This window comes from Choloepus didactylus, chromosome 17 (genome assembly GCF_015220235.1).
Source record: "Choloepus didactylus isolate mChoDid1 chromosome 17, mChoDid1.pri, whole genome shotgun sequence".
Taxonomy (NCBI): domain Eukaryota; kingdom Metazoa; phylum Chordata; class Mammalia; order Pilosa; family Megalonychidae; genus Choloepus; species Choloepus didactylus.
The window spans coordinates 67,233,975-67,252,909 of NC_051323.1; the positions used below are offsets into that span (position 1 = coordinate 67,233,975).

General features: G+C 40.7%; 1 long non-coding RNA gene across 1 annotated transcript in view; it reads left to right on the forward strand.

Moving 5' to 3' along the window:
• Positions 1–3,043: 3,043 nt before the first annotated feature.
• Positions 3,044–18,935, forward strand: part of LOC119512599 — a 38,986-nt gene continuing 23,094 nt past the window's right edge. The window contains exon 1 of the long non-coding RNA XR_005212411.1: positions 3,044–3,216. This is a non-coding gene — a long non-coding RNA (uncharacterized LOC119512599). The remainder of the gene's footprint in view (positions 3,217–18,935) is intronic.

Here is an 18,935-nt window from a genome sequence, read left to right on the forward strand (position 1 = left end):
GATGGAGAGTATGATGTTTATGCACTTCTTTTGTCCTATGAAATTGTAGGGTCAAAACTAAAATTTTAAAATCTGCTCCAGAACATTTTCTCAAATTCAGGGTTAGCTTTTATTATCATAGATTTTAAAAATATTTATTGAGCATTTAACATGTTCTCGACTCTGTTCTAGGTACTGGGGATTCAGCACTGACCAGGACAGATGCTGTCTCCACCTTTATCAAGCACAGAGTTTAGTGGGGATGGTACCGGTATGCACACCATTTATTAGTGCTACACTGACAAGTGCTACAAAGGAGATTGCAACTGCTCTGATGTTACACATCGAGGGGGCCTGTCAAATGGGAATGTGGTGTGGGAGCAGGGCAGCAGAGATGATTTTTTTAAAAGTGAATGTGGTTTAAATGGAGGCCTGAAGGACAAAGAGAGACTAGCTAAGTACAGAGGGAGAAGAAGGAAGGATGCAGAGGTGGAGGGAGTGACATGTGCCAAGGCCCAGAGGCAGGTGCTGAAGGAAGGCTCACGTGGCTGGACTGGCAAGCGCGGGTGTTGGAGGGGTAGGAGTCCTATCACCCAGGGCCTTGTAGCCAAGGCAAGGGTTTTGTCATATCATAGAAGCCATGGAAAATCAGGGATCGGTTTGAAGCAGGGAAGTGACGCTGGAGGGCAATTAGAGACAACAGGGGCTTGGACCAGGATGGAGGGTGTGGAACTAGAAAGAGATGCATTTGGGATGTGTTTTGGAGATAGAGTCAACAGGACTTAGTAAATGACTGCACGTGGAAAGGGGAAAAGAGGATGTCAAGGAAGACTCTATGTTTTTAACTTGAATGATTCTCTGGATTTTGTGCAGAGGAGCAAGTTTTGAGGGGAAAAGGGTGAGCTCTGTTTGGGACATGCTGAGCTTGAAGTGTCTATAAAACATCCAAGGATGATGTTTGGTTTAGAGATCTGGGATGGGGAACGCTTTTGGGAGTCGAGCAAATAGGATCAGCAGTGGAGGGGGAGGGAGTGGAGAGTGAGGAAAATAGAAAGCCTAGGACAGAACCTTGAAGAATCCCGAAGTTCATAGGTTGAGTAGGGGAGGACGAGGTGGCTAAGCAGGCTGAGAAGTGGTCAGTGAAGTGGGCGAGAGAGCAGGGGGCGGATAATGTTGTGGAAGCCAAAGGAAGAGAGCATCTCAAGAAGGTGGTGGTCAACAGTGCTGAATGCTGCTGCAAAGTCAGAATAGAAGAACAGAGAAGGCTCTACTGTTTCCAGCAACTTCCATGCTCTTCCTTGGCAAAGGCAGATTTTGTGGAGTTTGAGGGTATGGAGTGGGTTGTACTATAAGTGAAAGATGAGGAAATCTGACTGTGCAGGAGAGGAGATAGGGCATGGAGCTGGGGACAATGTGGGACTGAACAAGGGGTTTCTACAGATGGAAGAGACTTTAATAGGTTTCACTGCTGATTAGAAGGATCTATTATTTGACAGAAAGAGGTTCAAGATATCTTCACTGGAGAACCCACAGGGGATGTGGCTAGAGCCCTGGGAGGGGTGGTGGCCTGAACAGAAGGACACACAGCCCCCACATTGTAAAAGGAGGCAAAAGGGAGGAGAAGATGGCAGAGTTCAGGAGTGTATATCTGATTGGATGTTCTGTACTGGGGTTGTTGGCTGTAAGCTTTCCAGTGGGCGATATGGCTGCACCATGTGTGGGGGAACTCCTACTGCATTCCTCTCGGGCTATCACCTTCCCCCCGGAGAAGCTTCCAGTATCCTGTGTAGAGGGCAAAGGCCTACCTGCCTGGATGTGGAGAGCTGAGTGGGAGAAGAGGGTTGCTGAACTCAGCTTCTGGTATGCATACATTCATTTCATCTTCTCCTTCTTTTAATACTAGAACCCTGCCTCCAGTTGCCTGATGTTCTGTCCCAAGCCTGCATTTTACTTTCTCCAGAGATTAAATCTCCCGTCTCCTGACCAGGTAAGGCAGAAGGTATTCTGGAGTGGAGGGGAGCTAACTGCTTCTCAAACCACGTTTTCAGCTCCCCTCCCTCACCCCTACTTCCAGAAGCACCTGGAGCAACCATTTCCTGAGCATTTTGAAGATGCAGCAATTTAAGTTGTGTTGAATCCCAGCTTTCTAAGCTGCCAGCCTTGATTTTCATCTCCTTCCCAGCTCCCAAACCCTTGTCTCCTCTCAACTTGTATTCGGTCCTACTTGGGCCCAAAACCTTCAGACGTACAACACCAGTCACTAAACACAAAATGAGAAAAATTTAGGAATATGTTTTACACTTCTTAGTAGAGTCATTAAAGAAATATTCTTTAAGTTCAGAGAAATTTCTTTTCCTGAAGTCTACAAAGAAACTTTATGAAAACATTAGCAAAACTCCAAAGGAAAACGACAAATTCTTTTCCCAATGCATCATTTTTTGATTTTCGTTTTCTGTTTTCCAGGTTCTCAAATAGTTCTGTTGCATAGGCGTTCATAATTTCATAAAAAGAATGTCTTTCTATGTCAGTAATTGTTGGTTCGTAAACGGGAGCATCCCCCCACCCTTCCAGGGCCCCTCCCTCTGTCCTTTGGAAAGCACATGAACCGTTGCTGGTCAATAGCAACCGGAACAATGCTTTGATCTTCTAAAAGAGCTGGAGGAGCCTTATCCTCTCCTTCTAAGAAGCCCTCTGGTCCTGTACTTAAGTAATTAGGGACCCGACACAGCAGGCTGCAGCGGAGCCCTGGACTCCGTATCTTTCCCACCAGTCGGCCAGCAGGCCTCACTGCCTCCCTATTAGAATCTCTTTCTGGGCGCTTAACACCGAGTCCGACCCGAGGAAGTACAGCGTTTCAGGGTTAGAGAGCACGCTAGAAGCCGTCGGGTCCAGCGATCCGCCCAGGCCTCAGTATCCACCACAGCATCTCCGGCCAGTGCCTGTTCCCGCGGCCAGCGGCGGAAAGCTCAGAACTACATTTCCCAGACTGCCTTGCAAGCGTGGTTCTACGCGTGATTTGGATTCCACCACGCAGGCGTGAGACCTTCCTCTGGCGCGGCGCTGAGCAGGAAGAGGGTCGTGTCGCACTGTTGGAGGCTGCGGAGGCAGTGAGTTTGTGGTTGCAGCTTCCTGCTGAGAGGCTTTCTGCAGCGCGGGCGTCCCTGTGCTTCTGAGGCGGGGAATCGTTCTTGGAAACTGGCCCTGGAGTCTGCCTCTCCAGCCCTTACCGGGATTTGTGTAAGCCACGAAATACTCAGTAATTAATCTCTTAAACTAGCCAGGGTTTCTGTTGTTGGCAAGAAAACCCTTTTTTCATGTACCCTCAGACTCTGGCTGACATATTTAATATATATCCACCAAGTGACGACCTATGACAGCCCAGTCACTGTATGCTGTCTCATTTAACATCACAACACCCTAAGATATAGCGTTATCCTCATTTGGGAGATAAAGAAACTGAGATTCAAGGAAGTTAAATATCTTTCCTAAGGTTTTATAGCTAGTAAATGGCAGAATCTGGATTTGGACACATAAATCACTTTGTTCTTTTCCACACTAGTAACCGAGAGTGTCCTCTGAGATACCACGGCTTTGCGTGAAACCTCCATTTCTTTCCACCTGGCACTCCACTCTATAGGTCCCCAGGCTTCATTTCACTCTCAGTTTTTTCTTCCGAGATACGCACAATCCCATGCTCATCTTTTTCTGCAGCAGCCTGGGGAGAGAAGGGCTGGAGTGCAGTTCAGTGCTTCTCAAACTTTCACATGCAAGTGGACCCCTGGAGACATTGGTAAAATGCAGGTTCCGAGTCAGGGGTCCGGGGTGGGGCCTGAGGCTATAGTTCTAACAAACTCCCAGGGGACCACACTTCGGGTAGCACGGGTGGCCTGGCATAGCATCTCGCTTTTGAGTTTCATCACTACCACTTATTAACAGTGTGATCTGGGGTAATTTATTTATTTAGTCTCCCTGAGGCTCTTGTTCCTCATCTGTAAAATGGGGACAATATTATGAACCTCACTGGTGAGTTAAAATTAGAAGAGATGATAACACAGAAGAGCATCCCACTCATTTCAGTTAGAATCAGAGGTGACATCTTTGTTGACATTAAGGCTGCTTTCCAGACAGAGCATTTAAAATTTGGCTTGGGGACCCAGAGTGCTCCGGTTATGGCTTCAGTTCTCTACGCCACCTAGGAAAGGTGGTCTTAAGGGAGATATGTCGAATCCTAAACCCCAGTCCCTGTAGAGGTGAGCGTGCTTGGAAGTAGGGTCTTTGCAGACGTCATCAAGGTGAGATGAGGTCACACAGGACGTGGGTGAACCCTACTCCATTGCAACTGGTGTCCTAACAAGGGGGCGGAGACACAGCGACAGGGGCGGCTGCCATCGCCCCCGGAGGAAGAGATTGACCGGAGATTGACGGGCAGCCGCTGCGGGCCTAGGACTGGCAGCAAACGGCCGGAGGCGGGGAGGAGCGAGGAAGGGGTCCCCTACAGGTTTCAGGGGCGTGGCCCGGTGGGCACCTTGGGTTTTGATTTCCAGCCTCGAAGGCGGTGAGACAATGGATTCTGTTGTTTTGAGCCACCCGGTTGTGGGGATTTGTTACAGCAGCCCTGGAACTACTACACCTCCAGGTTCAGGTGTCCAATCGCTCCCTCCAGCATAACTGCAGAAAAGCAAAGCGAGTTCCAGGTTTACATAGAGAGAGAGAATAGAATCGCATTTCTTAAATCCTCTAAGGAAGCAATCAGGATGCATCCAGGCCTGTGGAGCCTGTAGCCCGCCCAGAGCCAGTCTGAACCCCTGGGAAGAAGCAGCCCCAGGACAAGGCAGGTTAGAGGGTCCCCTCACAGCGTCCCTTCATCGTTTCCTTTCTTGGAAGAGCGGTTTGTTCTCTCTGGTTGGAGTTTTGAGCATTTCCATCCAGGACTCTTGTCAAGGCTTCATTTTTAAGTCAGACCTAAAAATGGGCCTTGAGCTGAAACTTGTAAGATGGGAAATTAGCATATTTGAAAGGCGGCCAACTGGTCTTCCCTGCTCTTTTTTTTTTTTTTTAATTTTATTTTGAAATAAATTCAAAGTTATAGGAACAGTTGCAAAAACAATACAAACCCCATACACATGACTCCAGCATACCCTGATGCCCCTCCCCCGATACCCCAATCCACCAACTTTAACATGCTGTCACACCATTTCTTTCCCTCCCTTCCTATCTGTCATCCATCATCTGTTGCTCTGTCTTCTGAACATATGAGAGCTAGCTGCACACATCCTTGAACAAACACTACACTTCACATATACATTTCCCATGAACAAGAACATTCTTTTATGCAATCCCATTAAATGCAGCTTAGAAGTACAAAAGATTCAACATTGATACAAAGCTTACATTCTATATTTCCTTTTTTTTTTTCCCCTTTATGTCTCAACTGTGTCCCTTTGAGCCTCATGTCCTCCATCCTCAGATCCCATCCAGGGTCATCCTTGGCATTCAATTGTCATCTATTTAGACTGTCTTTTTTTTTTTTTTCCTCAATTGTGGAAACATATATACAGCCTAAATCTTCCCATTCCACCCCCTCCCTAGCATTCCGTTAGTGGGATTAATCACATTTAGAATGTTGTAATTCTATCTCCTTCCCACCATCCATTACTAGAAATTTCCCTTCACCTCAAACAGCAACCCTACACTCATTTCTTAACTCCCCATTGCCCCTTCCCCCATTTCTCTTAACCCATACTCTACTTCTCATCTCTATGGTCATATTCTCTGATAATTTCTTTGTGTTTACTGTGGGGCTTAAAATTAACCTCTTAAATCCGTATCAGTCTTGTTTTTCTTTGATACCAACTTAATTTCAATAGGACACAAACTATGTTCCTATACTCCTCCATTTCCCCACCTTTATATAGTTCTTGTCAAAAATTACATATTTTACGTTGAGTTCAAAACCACTGATTTGTCATTAGAGTTTGTGTATTTTATATCATGTAGGAAGTAAATAGTGGAGTTTCAATTCAAAAATTATTGGCTTCTATTTGTATTCCATTGTGGTCAGAGAATGTGCTTTGAATATATTCAATTTTTTTTTTTTTTAATTTATTGAGGCTTGTTTTATGTCCCAGCATATGGTCCATTCTGGAGAAAAATCTGTGATCACTAGAGAAAAGTGAGTGTCCTGGTGATTTGGGATGTAAGGTTCTATATATGTCTGTTAAAATTCTTTATATCTCTTTCTCCTTTCTTTGTTTCTCTGTCAGTAGGGCTCCCTTTAGTATATAAAGTAGGGCAGGTCTTTTATTGGCACGGTCTCTCAGCATTTGTTTGTCTGTGAAAAATTTAAGCTCTCCCTCAAATTTGAAGGAGAGTTTTGCTGGATAAAGTATTCTTGGTTGGAAATTTTTCTCTCTCAGAATTTTAAATATGTCATGCCATTGCCTTCTCACCTCCATGGTGGCCACTGAGTAGTCACTACTTAGTCTTATGTTGTTTCCTTGGTATGTAGTGAATTGCTTTTCTCTTGCTGCTTTCAGAACTTGCTCCTTCTCTTCAGTATTTGACAGTCTGATCAGAATATGTCTCGGAGTGGGTTTATTTGGATTTATTCTATTTGGAGTTCACTGGGCATTTATGCTTTGCATATTTATATTGTGTAGAAGGTTGGGGAAGTTTTCCCCAACAATTTCTTTGAATACTCTTTCTAGACCTTTACCCTTCTCTTGCCCTTCTGGGACACCAATGAGTCTTAAATTTGGACATTTTATTTTATCTATCGTATCCCTGAGATCCATTTCAATTTTTTCGATTTTTTTCTCTATTCTTTTTTTTGTTCTTTCATTTTCTGTTCTGTGGGCTTCTAGGACACTGAGACGTTGGTCAACATCCTCTAATCTTGTATTATGAGTATCCAGAGTCTTTTTAATTTGGTCAACAGTTTCTTTTATTTCCATAAGATCTTCTGTTTTTTTAATTTATTCTTGCCATGTCTTCTTTATGCTCTTCTAGGGTCTTCTTTATGTCCCTTATATCCTGTGCCATGGTCTTATTCATGTCTTTTATATCCTTTGCCATGTTTTCGTTCCTCGATTGTAGTTCTTTGATTAATTGTGCCAAGTACTGTGTCTCTTCTGATATTTTGATTTGGGTGTTTTGGATTGGGTTCTCCATATCATCTGGTTTTATCATATGCATTAAGATTTTCTGTTGTTTTTGGCCTCTTGACATTTGCTTTGCTTGATAGGGTTCTTTCAAGTTGTAAAAAAAAAAATACCAACCTAATTTTTCAGAAATACAAGTTGGTGGCATACACTTTCTCTAACTAACCAGCAGATGGCATCTGCGAGTCACCTATACCCCTCAGGTCAGTTCTCCTCAACTGTGTCTTTGTGGTGTGTGGGGAAATGATTCTTGTGGGGTTCAGTTGGTGAACTCAGTTTGGGTGTGTTGTTGGAGCTCTCTGCCATGAATGTGGGGTGTGTGTCTGGGTGGTTAGGGAGGCAGGGCAGCTTTAATATTCAAACCTCCCCGGTGTTCCCGAAGATTCAAGGCTGTTGCAAGAGTCTAAGCCTTCATTTCACTTTTCCCCCAGATTTTCTCTGTCGCTGACCCACAAACCACCGGCATTGACATAACATCCCTGGGTTTTCCAAGCGGGCCCCCCTTCTCAGCTGTGATCTTCCAGGACCTTTGCTGTGGGAAGGCTGTGCTATGTCACAAGTGCTCACCGTCCTTCAAAGGAAGCCCCAGGCCGCCGGGCCATGCAGGGGTGCTCTCTGCCTGATGCAAAGATGGCTGAATGGGGTGTCTCAACCCTCCCCCCCCTTTTTGCACAGTTCCTCCTTCCCAGCTCCAGGACAGCTGGCGCAGCTCTGGGCTGTGGGCATGGCCCCGGGCAGGAGTGTCTCCAGCCTGCCAGAGAGCCAGCTGCAAGCAGCGGGGGTTCTTTCTCCTTCTGGCTCTCCCCTCTGCTCCCCTAGCCCTGAGGGAATCTGCAGCAGGCTATCCCCCACGCCAGACACTGAGAGGTTGGCTCAGCCTGCTCCTGCCATGCTTCACTGCACAGTTCCCATTGTTGCAACTGCAGCCGCTCCTGGGTTTTTCCCTTTTTTTTTTTTTTTAAAAGAACCAGTCCGTCTCCAAATGCCAACACCTGGCTTATCCACACCACAGCACGGCCGCGGGTCTTTCAGCCGGCTTAATCGTTTCAGAATGCGGACTCCTGGTTTCAAGTGCACGGCCCCTGTGGTTCTAGCAGACCTTGTCCAGCTGGTGCATCACTGAAACCCATATTCTGGGTCACCTTCTGGTTTTTATCTAGTATTTTTCACGGAGATGTTTTTTTGCCCTGTCTCACCTAGCTGCCATCTTAGGTTCTCTCCCGTGCTCTTCTAAATGACAAAAAGCGTTTGTCAGCTGTGGGGTCCTTTTAAAAACTAAGCAGTAGACCTGGACTTTAGCTCTTACACACAGAAGCTCACAAGACAATCGTCTCTGAGCCACCGGGATGGTGTCTACAGAAGGGGGTGCTAGCCCCAAAGGGCTGTCTGCTGATCTGAAGGAACCTGGGCATTTAATTAACAAAAGAGTTGGAAGCCAAGGAACTCTGTGTTTAATGTGGGACTCGTGGAAGCGGCCGAGACCCCTGCTGGCTTCCAGAAGGCCCTTCGGAAAAATGCTGACCAGCCAACCGACAAATATTTATTGGGTTCCTTCTCTCCACAAGAGACTAGTTAGAGATTTAGAGCTGGGGCTGGGGAGTGATAAAGAAAGAAGTATGCAATTGAAGCAGGAGGGTTGTCTGCATCTAGAAAGATTCACAAGCACAAGGTTAACAAATGCGCCTTGTGAAAGAAATAGCCAGACAAAAAGTGGTATAGAAGCTCAGGTGGGGAATGTCTATGAGAGTCGGAAAAAGGTGTGTGTGTGTGTGTGTGTGTGTGTGTGTGTGTGTGTGTGTGTGTGTGTGTGTGTGTGGCAGGGCATGTGGAAGGAACAATTGCTTTGGAACTAAGAACATCTGCTTTGCCAGTTACTAGCTGTGTGACCTTGGCAAATTTCTGAGCCTTTGGGAAATGATTTTAGTAGTAGGACGGGGTTGTTGTGAAGATTAAATGAGATAAAGCATGTAAAGTGCTTAGCATCTAGTGCTGGGTAGTTAGCATTTCTAAATGGTGGCTACACCAGTTTTGGGATTTAAATAATCGAGAAAATGGTTCTGGTTGGAAAGCCTTGAAGATATGGGCAGCAGGTAGGAATGTGGGGTGTGCTGACTCTGCGGCAAAGAGGGCAGGATGTCTGTAATCCCCTCCCCTCTTTTTGTGCATGCTAGGTACGTAATTGTGGGTTATTTTCTCATAATTCACATGAAAGGACTTAAAGTGTTTTTCCTACAAAACAAGCTGGAGATTAATATAACTAACTAGGGCTGCCAGATAAAAAACAGGGTGTTCCAATTGACATAATTATTGTAAAACTCATTGATATTAAAAAGTTATTCATTGTGTATCTGAAATTCAAATGTAACCAGGTGTCCTGTGTTTGTGTATGTGTGTGCATGTGCTGATTCTGTCAACATTATAACTAACACCCATGCACCTACCACTCAGAGTTAACAAATGTCAGTATTTTGCTGTATTATCTTGAGCTATTTTTATGTTTTAAATTAAAAGCTACACATCACAGCTGAAATCTCTTTGTAACCTTTGCCAAGTAATTCCTCTGTTCTCCCCCAAAGATACCCACTATTTATTGTATTAGTGAACCTTGTTATTGAGGTGCTTTTCCGCTTTTACTACATGTGCACATATCCGGAAACAATATATACTCCTGTTTTCTTTGCTTTACAAATTTAAGATAAATATATCTTATGGGACTTCTTTTTTCTGCCACATAACTTTTCCATTTTAAACATATAAAATATTTGATACCAATATTATATATATATAATATGTAAGATATACATAGTATTAAAAATAAAGCCTGTACCTGTGTATTCACCACCCCCCGTAGGAAATAAATGATCACCAATACTTTCGAAGCTCTTCTGCTACCGTGAATTTAGTGCTTATTGTTTCTTTACAGTTTTACCACAATATGTATAATCCTAAACAGCATGTTGTTTAGTTTTGAATGTTTTAAACCAATTATAGAAGAGTATCATGTTGTGTGTATTCTTCTGAGACTGTTTTCTTTTTATTTTGTGTATTTGGTGGGGTTCATTCAGTGGTGGGTATAGTTTTGGTTCGCCGACTTTTTCACTGCTGTATAGTATTCCATTGAATAAATGCACCACATCTTGAGCTGCTGTTGGGTGCCTGGGTTGTTTCACAACAAACAGTGCTGCTAGCAGCATTATTGCATGTTTTTTTCTGGTGTAAAAATGCAAGAATTTCTCTGTGGTAAATACCTAAGGGAGGGAATTTCTGGCTCCTTGCATTATTGTATTTATCATTTTTCAGTGTGGTTCTACTAATTTATAACTTCCTGTAGTTTAGAGCAGTTTACACCTCTGCAATGTGTAAAGGTTCTGGATGTTTCAGTCTCTGTGATATCTGCCAGTCTGTTGGGGAAAAATGATGTCTTCTTGTGGCTTAAATTTACATTTCCCTGATTCTTAATGATGTTGGGATTCTTTTCATAGGCCATTTGCTTTTCTTTTTCTGTAAAAAGATTGTTCCAGTCCTTTGTCCTGTTGTTTCTCTTTTTTTTTCTATTGTTTCTCTTTTATTTATTTATTTATTTATCTTATTTTTTCTTATTTATTTATAGGAATTGTTAATATATTTTGGATATTAATCCTTTGTTGGCTATATATGTTGCAGATATTTACTTCTGGTTTGTGGCTTGCCTTTTCATTTTCTATGGTGTCTTTTGATGAGGAAACATTCTCAATTTCAATAGGATCAAATTTATTAATCGTTTTTCTTTTATGGTTAGCACTTGGTGGTTTATTTAAGAAAGCCTGTCCTGTTTTGACATCCTAAGGCTGTTCTCTTATGTTTTCCTCTGAGAGTTCAAAAGTTTTGCCTTTCATATTTAAGTGTTTAATCTACTTGAAACTGATGTTTGTCTATGGCGTAAGGCAAGGATCCAGTTCCATATTTTTTCCCATTGCACCACTAACTATCCCAGTGTCAGTTATTGAGAAGCTGAACCTTTTCTCATTGATCTGCAATGCTGTTCTTTTCAAATGTGCATTCTTCTGTTCCATCAGTTTGTCTGTCTTTGTACTAATTCCATGCTGTCATAGTCATCATAGCTTTATGATAAATCTTGATGTCTAGTGGAACGTGTGTCCCTGCCGCCTTCTTCACAGTGTCCTGACTATTCTCAGTCCTTGACTTGCAGTGTAAGTTTTGATGCAACACATTTCTGTAGGATTTGTCCATGTCAGTATATATAATTCTGTGTCATTCATTTTAAGTGCCATTTAGTTTTCCATTGATGGTGTATTCATCAATTGTTTGGTTGGCTTTCCAGTGCCCCACTAATGAACACTAAATGGTTTTCCCTTTTTTTCCCTTAGCACCTGTTGCTGCAACACCTTTTCTTATGCCTGTCTCCTTTTGCCTACAGTTTCTAGTGATTAATGGAGTTATTGAGTTATGGGGTATGTGCATCTTCAAATTTAATATATGTTGCAAAATTACTCTCTAAATGTTGAACCACTCCCACCAATAGTTTTAGAATTTTACTGTAGTTGAGTTACATCTTCTTTTTTTTTAAACTTTGTTTATCGAAAAAACAAATAACAACAAAAAAACACATTTCAAACAAAACAAAGCAAAGGATTAAGAAAACAACCTAAAATAACTACTTTGCTTCCAACATGTTCCTACCATACCCCAAGAAAATTAATAAACCAAATCTCAACAAAGGAATAGGAAGAACAAATAATCTAAAATAGCTACATTGCTTCCGAGATGGAGCAGGAACTCTTTTGATATCACAAAATAGTGGCCATGTTATAAATTTTACAGATGAGGATATTGTTGCACTATTCTCACCATAGACCTGCGTCTTCTGAAACACTTAGGTTGTACCTTTTTTTCTTTTTTTTTCTGAAAACTGAAGGCAGCAGTGTGATCTGATTGATGTTTTAATTTGCATTTCCCTCTCTCCATGCAAGGCTTGTTTTTGTATGTTTATTAGCTATTCAATTTCCTGTTTCTGTCAATTGATTATCTTTCTGTTGGACTGTCTGTATTCTTTGTAATTTGTTAGGAAATCACGTTACATTATAATTACTCATCCTTTGTTGTTCATTCTGGCTGAAGTTATCTTTTCCAATTCTGCAGCTCATTGGTTGGGGGTTGGCAAACTATGGCCCTGACCTATGACCTGCTTTTACAGGCCCTTAAGAATGTTTTTTACATTTTTTAAGGATTGTTAAAAAAAAGAAAAGAAAAAGAATATACCACAGAAGCAGCCTAAAATATTTACTCTCTGACCATTTAAAGAAAATATTTGCTGATGCCTGCTATGTTTTTGTCACTGTTGAATGGAAGTGTTGGATTTCAGTGTAATATAATCCATCAAATTTTTTTCATTATAATATTATAGAGTATGAATATGGTTGTGTTACTGGCTCTGGTCTCTTCATCTATCACAAGGTCACAACCACTTTTAAATTTATTTATGTTCCCAAAAAGTCTTGATATCTGATAGGATAAATCTGCCCTCCCTCCATCCATATGCTTCTTTAAACAGTTCCCACCAAATCACATCCCTACTCTGTCATGAGGACCAAGGTTGATTCAGTGCATGAACTGACTTCACGTTTACACATTTCCATGGCCAGAACTTGAGATTCAAAGGTGGTGGTGGTGGTGGTTGTTTTCTGGCTGATTGTTTTTACAGCTATTCCTGAAAGGAAATGAGTATTTTCCAGCCCATGGCATTTGTGTGTATTAGTGATAATTAGGAAACTTGAGAGAACAGACTCATTTTGAGGACATCTGTTTGGCTTTCTCTGCCCTTCTGCTCCTTCCTGAGCAAGAGCTGAGCTCTTAATTAATTACTGCTTCTACTGAGCAGGATTACCCCCTGAGAGGGGAAGCAGCTTGCACTGATGAAAGCAGAGCAAATAATAAATTGCTGTAAATAGCCCCCCCCCAAAAAAAGTTTACTGAACATTTACATTTTTAAATATGAATAGGTACATGAACCAATCTTCTTAGAGGTTTGTCAATTAAATTCACAGTCATTCCAAATTCTAACTTAACTTCAGCCGCCAAAATGATTGACAGCAAAGCAGAGCCAACTGGGTTGCAGTTGCATTTTAGGTCTCGATAGTTGTAACTGAGAAGTTAGGATTTAAGGGATGATTATGATTGCTGAATCATTATATAGATATTCCTTTTTATTTGCTAGTCTATTAGAGTAGACAGAGGGAAATACCTGATATCTCTGAACTGTAATCCAGCTGCCTTGATCTCAGATAATGTTTGTACAGCCTTTTCCTTCTTGTAATTGTAAAACCTTGTGGCTAAACTTCACTTGTACCCATTTATCCAGTTTTTCGACTTTAGAGTCTTATGATCACTAAAGACAGCCCCTAATGTTTATGAATGAAAAGCTTTGAGGCAACCCGGAACTAACCCACCCCAAGTCCAAATCTTGATAATCGAAGCTGGATTTAACCAAAATGGGCCCACCTGATGTGCACAGTAGCTTAGATTTTAAACTACAAGTCACCTATACCTCGTTATGATACTGAAAACCACGCCCATCATCATATTAAGGCGGCCGTTTTCTTACATACATTCTGTGACTAAGCATGTTATCGGTCTGCACATGCTCAATAATTAGATCACCTCTAATTACAGCATCTGGGGCCACTGTGCTCATTATCCTAAAACCTGCCCATCTTTTGATTTATTTATTAATTCACATTAATTCATTAATTTATTTATTAGTTCACAAATTTACAGTTCTAAGGTAATGAAAATGTCCCAATTAAGGCCTACCTTTGCACTAATATCACATTGTCTTGATAATTGTGGCTTTATAATAAATTTTAAATTAAATATTGTTAAGTCCCCCAATTTGTTCTTTTTAAAAAAATGTCCTGGCTATTCTAGGTCCTTTGCATTTTCATATAAATTTTTTAAATCAGGTTGTCAGTTCCTATAAAAAAACAAACAACTTCCTGGGAGTTTGATAGGGTTTATGTTGGATTTATAGATCAAATTTGAGGGAGAATTGCTATTTTGCAATATTGAGACTTCCAATCTGTGAACATGGAATATCTCTCCATTTATTTAGATCCTTAATTTTTCTCAACAATATTTTGTCATTTTTGGTGTTCAACTCTTGCCTGTCTTTTTAAAATTTATTTTTAAATATTTTATTCTCTCTGATGCTATTTTTACAGACATGACACCTGAAAATAAAGACAGTTTTACTTACTCCTTTCCAATCTGGATGTGTTTACTTTTTGTTGTTGTTTTGTTTTTGCCTTTTGTACTGGCTGAATCCTCCAATACAGTTTTTAAAAGAAGGGACGAGAGAGAGTGGACATCTCTACTTTCTTTCTGATCTTAGGGGAAGGCATTCAGTTTTTTCACCAATAAGCACGTTAGCTGTGAGTTTTTCACAGATGCCCTTTTTCAGGTTGTGGAAGGCCTCTCTCTTCCTATTCATTGAGAGTTTTTAACACAAATGGGTGTTAGATTTTGTCAAATGCTGTTTTCTGCTTCTGTTGGAATGATCATGTGGATTTTGTCCTTTATTCTATTTATACAGGATATTATATTGTATTAATTGATTTTTCAGATGTTAAAACAGCCTTGCACTTCTGGAATCTTTTTTTATATGTTGCTGGATCTGTTTTGCTAATATCTTGCTGAAGAATCATGCATCCAATATTCATGAGGGATATTGGTCTGTAGTTTTCTTTTCTTGGTATGACTTTGTCTGGCTTTGATATCAAGGTAATACTGACCTGAAAGAATGAATTTGGAAGTGTTCTCTCCACCTCCATTTTCCGAAAGGATTTGTGAAAGATATTATATTTTGCTTAATTATTTCGTAGCATTCATTAGTGAAGCTATCAGGACCTGAGCTTTTCTTTTTGTTGTTGTTTTGTTTTTTCTTTTGTGGAGAGTTGTAACTAAACCAATTTCTCTACTCTTTATAAGTACTATTCGAATTTTCTATTTCTTCTTGAGTCAGTTTTGTTATCTTTCTGTCTTTCTAACAATTTGGTCGTTTCATCTAAGTTGTCTAACTTGTTGCCATAAAGTTGTTCATAATTTTCCTTTATAATTCTTTTAATTTCTGTAATTTCAGTGATTATGTCATCTTTTTCATTCTAGACTTTTAAAATTTGTTTCTTTTTTTCTTGGTCAGTCTAGCTAAATGTTTCTCAATTTTATTGATCTTTTCAAATAACTAACGTTTGGTTTCATTTATTTTCCTCTATTGTTTTTTCTGTTTTCTGTTTCACTGATTTCTCTTCTAATTTTTATTCTTTCCTTTCTTCTGCTTTGTTTGGGTTTAGACTGGACTTTTTATATTTCTTATATTTTCTTAATTGTGGTCTTAGATTATTGATCTGAGACTTTCTTCCTTTCTGATATATGCATTTAAAGCTATGAATTTCCACTTAAGCACTGCTTTAACTGCACTCAAGAAATTCTTATATGTTGTGTTTTCATTTACATTCACTCAATATGTTTTCTAATTTTGCTTGTGATTTCTTCTTTGACGCATGGGTTATTTAGAAGTGTGTTATTTAATTTCCAAGCATATGGGATTTCCTAAACTTCTTTATTTTGTTGATTTATAATTTAGTTCCATTGTAGTCAGAGGACATACTCTATATTGCTTCAATCCTTTTAAATTAATTGGCCTTTCTGGGGAATATGGTCTATACCGGGAACTGTTCCATCTACACTTGAAAAGATTGTGTATTCCTTAGTCAGAGGGTTCTATTTTTGTCATTTAGATTGAGTTGGTTAGTAGTGTTCAACCCTTTTATTAGTTATTGAGAGTGGGGTATTGAAATATCCAACTAGTGTTGTTGAGTTGTATATTTTGACTTCAATTCTGTCACTTTTTGCTTCATGTGTTTTGAAGCTCTGTTTTTAGATGTATATGCGTTTGTATTTGTTATACTTCCTGATGTATTGACTCTTATCATTATGAAATATTTCTTTTTTATTTCTAGTAATATTTTTTATCCTCAAGTCAATTTTGTCTGATATTAGTGTAGCCATTTGAGCTCTCTTATAGTTACTGTTTGGTATACAATTTCTATCCTTTTACTTTCAATCTCTAACTGTCTTTAAATCAAATACATATTTCTTATAAACAACATATATAGTTGCATCTGTTTTTTATTTAATCCAGTCTCACAATTTCTGCCTTTTGATTGGAGTGTTTAGAATCTGACAAGTTTTGCTCAAGCCGAGTCACCTTAAGCCAGCAAGGCCTCTGTCCTTTGGTGGTGTGCGTGGATAGGGGAGAACATTCAAAGTTCAGGCCATTTTCAAGTTTGCTCCAAGCTTTTACTAACCACCCAACATCTTTCCGTTTCCTCTGTGTCTTGTGCACAACCTCATGGTTGGCCAGGAGTGCATGGTCAGCTTGGCTGTCTCCAGCCTCTGTCGTGTACACACACAGACTCAGCCGAGAACACGCATGCCCCAATCACAAGTACAACCCCGAGCTAATAGAGACACTGCTTTTCCTGCTCACCAACTGCCAAGATTCACATTTCCAGACCATCTAGCTGGGCAGGGTTGTCATCCACTGCTCCAGATCAAGCAATCCTCCTTTGATTGCAACTATGAAGCCGCTGACCCTCGTGGCCTGCTCTACCCCGGCAGAACATTCTTGTCACACACCCTGGGCATGGGTGGATGGAAGCTATCCCAGATGAGAATGTCACAGGCCACCCCCACCCCCCGTTCTTACCAGAAATTCAGTAATGTGTTCATGCATAAATGCCTCTTAGATTGTTGTATGCCTTTGGTCCGTTTCCAGAATTCTGAAATTGTTTCTGACAATGTTGTCTAGCTTGAAAGCTGTTTTTCGAGGAGAGGATTTGTTGACCTTCCCACTTGGCCACAGCTGGAAATCTCACTGTCACATGTTTTGAATTTGAAAAGAGTTATTAAAACATTTTAATGTGTACAATCCCATAGTTTTTAGGGTGTTCACAATGTTGTGCAACCATCACCACTAGTCTAATTCCAGAACATTTCCATCACTCCCAAAAGAAAACCCATACCTGTTCACAGTCGCTCCACATTCCCTCTTCCCCTCATCCCCTGGTAACCACTAATCTGCTTTCTGTCTCTATGGATTTGCCTATTCAGAGCATTTCGTATAAGGAATCATATGTTATATGGCCTTTTGTGTCTGGCTTCTTTCACTTAGCATAATGTTTTTAAGGTTCATCCATGTCATAGCATATATCAGAACTTTGTTCCTTTTATGGCTGAATAGTATTCCATTGTATAGATATGTGACATTTTGTTTATCCATTCCTCCATTGATGGACATTTGGTTGTTTCCACTTTTTGGTTGGCTATTATGAATAATGCTGCTATGAACATTCATGTACAAGTTTTTGTGTAAACATATGTTTTCAGTACTCTTGGGTTTGTACCTAGGAGGAGAATTGATAGGCAACTCTGTTTAAGTTTTTAAGGAACTGACAGACTGGTTTCCAAAGAGGCTGTACCATTTTACATTTCCACCAGAATTTTTGAGGGTAACAGTTTCTCCACATCCTTGTCAACACTTATTATTTTCCATTTATTTTTATCATAGCCATTCTAGTGGGTGTGAAGTGGTATCTCATTGTGGCTTTGATTTGCATTTCCCCAGTGAGCATCCCTTCATGTGCTTATTGACCATTTGTGTATCTTCTTTGGAGAAATATCTATTCAAATTCTTTGCTTATTTTTTCATTGGGTAGTTTGTCTTTTACTTTTTTCGTTGAATTGTATATTTGTTTCCTAGGGCTGCTGTAACAAAGTACCACACACTGGGCACCTTAAACAACAGAAATCTGTTCTCTCACGGTTCTGGAGGTGGGAAGCTCAAGATTAGGGTAATGGCAAGAATCCTCCTTTACCTGTTTCTTGCTTCTGGTGGAGTTCGACAGTGCATGGCCTTCCGTGGCTGGTGGCTGCATAACTCCAGCTCTGCCTCAGTCTTCACGTGGGCTCCTCCCCTCTGGGTCTGGGTCTGGGTCTCTTCTTCTCTTTTTATAATGACCCTGGTCATGTCAAACTAAGGGCTTACCCTACTCAAGTGAGACCTCATCTCAGCTTAACTGATTACACCTGCAAGGACCCAGCTTTCAAATGAGGTCACGTACTGAGGTACTGGGGTTGGAACTTCAGCATATTTCGGGGTGGGGTACAATTCAACCTATACCAAGTTGTAAGAGGTCTTTAAATATTCTGGATACTGGATCCTTATAAGATATTGCAAATATGTTTTCCCACTCTCTGGGTTGTCTTTTCACTTTCTTTATAGTGTCCCTTGAAGTACAAAAGTTTTTAATTTTAACCAATCCAATTTATCTTGTTTTTCTTTTTTTGCTTAGGCTTTGGGTGTCACATTTAAGGCAGCTGTAAAAGCCTTAAATATTTGTTAGACACATCCCTTCTTTCTCTTAAAATTCTGTAATTTAGATTGTTCGTATTTCCCAAACCTGAATATTATCACAGAATAGCCATATCATTCTTGCTGACATTGTAGTGAAGTTCTTTAAGCTTTCTACTCACCAAAGGAAGATCAGAGGCTTGTTAAAGTCAACAAAGCTATGAGCCCCATTATTCTAGAGGGGCCTCTAAACTGGGCTAAAGGTGAGTTCTTATCTGTCAGAAATAAGAACAGTGGCATTGAAAACTATTTCATTAAGAGCAACTGGAAGTTTCAGGACTTAACATTGCCTGTTAGATCCCAAAGACTGCTCTTACCTCACTTGTTAT